This window comes from Schistocerca nitens, chromosome 4, assembly GCF_023898315.1.
Source record: "Schistocerca nitens isolate TAMUIC-IGC-003100 chromosome 4, iqSchNite1.1, whole genome shotgun sequence".
Lineage (NCBI taxonomy): Eukaryota > Metazoa > Arthropoda > Insecta > Orthoptera > Acrididae > Schistocerca > Schistocerca nitens.
Genome location: NC_064617.1, coordinates 71,896,838 through 71,898,043, shown reverse-complemented (window position 1 = coordinate 71,898,043; position 1,206 = coordinate 71,896,838). Strand labels below are relative to the sequence as shown.

The window sequence follows — 1,206 nt, the reverse complement described above, 5'->3', positions numbered from 1 at the left end:
GTAAGCATCTTGTCGACTTCTCCAGTGCTCATATTGAACAATCAGTGTAAGTGGCATTTAATAGTGGAATCAACATTACGGTATGCCTTTCTCTCTTTTTGACCTTTTGTGCCCATATTCCATTGCAAATCCATTACGAGTGGGAACGTATCTTTATCTTTCTCTTGCGTTCAGAGCGCCAAATTTGCACCAGGTGGCCCAAGCTGTAACTAATACTTTTCCAGTGTAAATTGGTTTGCATTAATGCATTAGAACAGCTGTCTCGTTTAATTGCTGTACGAAATTACAGCCCGCACTGCACCTCTGTGAGAACTTCCACTGTTATTAAAAGCATGCTGTACTTGCACTGTATAGACCAGCATGGAGACTTCCAGCAAGCCAGTCCTCGGATTCAGAGCGACAACAACACAATAATAAAGTTGCATCTCATATACTACAGCCACGTAACAGTCTCTTGTAAAGATATGACAGGAGACTTCCTGGCAGATTAAAACTGTGTGCCAGACCGAGACTCGAACTCGGGACCTTTGCCTTTGGCGGGCAAGTGCTCTACCAACTGAGCTACCGAAGCACGACTCACGCCCGGTCCTCACAGCTTTACTTCTGCCAGTATCTCGTCTCCTACCTTCCAAACTTTACAGAAGCTCTCCTGCGAATCTTGCAGAACTAGCACTCCTGAAAGAAAGGATATTGCGCAGACACGGCTTAGCCACAGCCTGGGGGATGTTTCCAGACTGAGATTTTCACTCTGCAGCGGAGTGTACGCCGATATGAAACTTCCTGGCAGATTAAAACTGTGTGCCCGACCGAGACTCGAACTCGGGACCTTTGCCTTTGGCGGGCAAGTGCTCTACCAACTGAGCTACCGAAGCACGACTCACGCCCGGTCCTCACAGCTTTACTTCTGCCAGTATCTCGTCTCCTACCTTCCAAACTTTACAGAAGCTCTCCTGCGAATCTTGCAGTACTAGCACTCCTGAAAGAAAGGATATTGCGGAGACACGGCTTAGCAACAGCCTGGGGGATGTTTCCAGAATGAGATTTTCACTCTGCAGCGGAGTGTGCGCTGATACGAAACTTCATGGCAGAGTCTCGGATATGTAACTGCCAGGCAGTTACATATCAGTGCACGCTCCGCTGCAGACTGAAAATCTCAATCTGGATGTGACAGGAGATCGGAATACAGCAAGGACAACACGAATCGTA

General features: G+C 47.6%; 1 non-coding gene across 1 annotated transcript; it reads right to left on the bottom strand.

Moving 5' to 3' along the window:
* Positions 1–798: 798 nt before the first annotated feature.
* Positions 799–873, bottom strand: Trnaw-cca (transfer RNA tryptophan (anticodon CCA)). Its single transcript has one exon. It is a non-coding gene; the product is annotated as a tRNA-Trp (tRNA).
* Between the last annotated feature and the right edge of the window lie 333 nt (positions 874–1,206).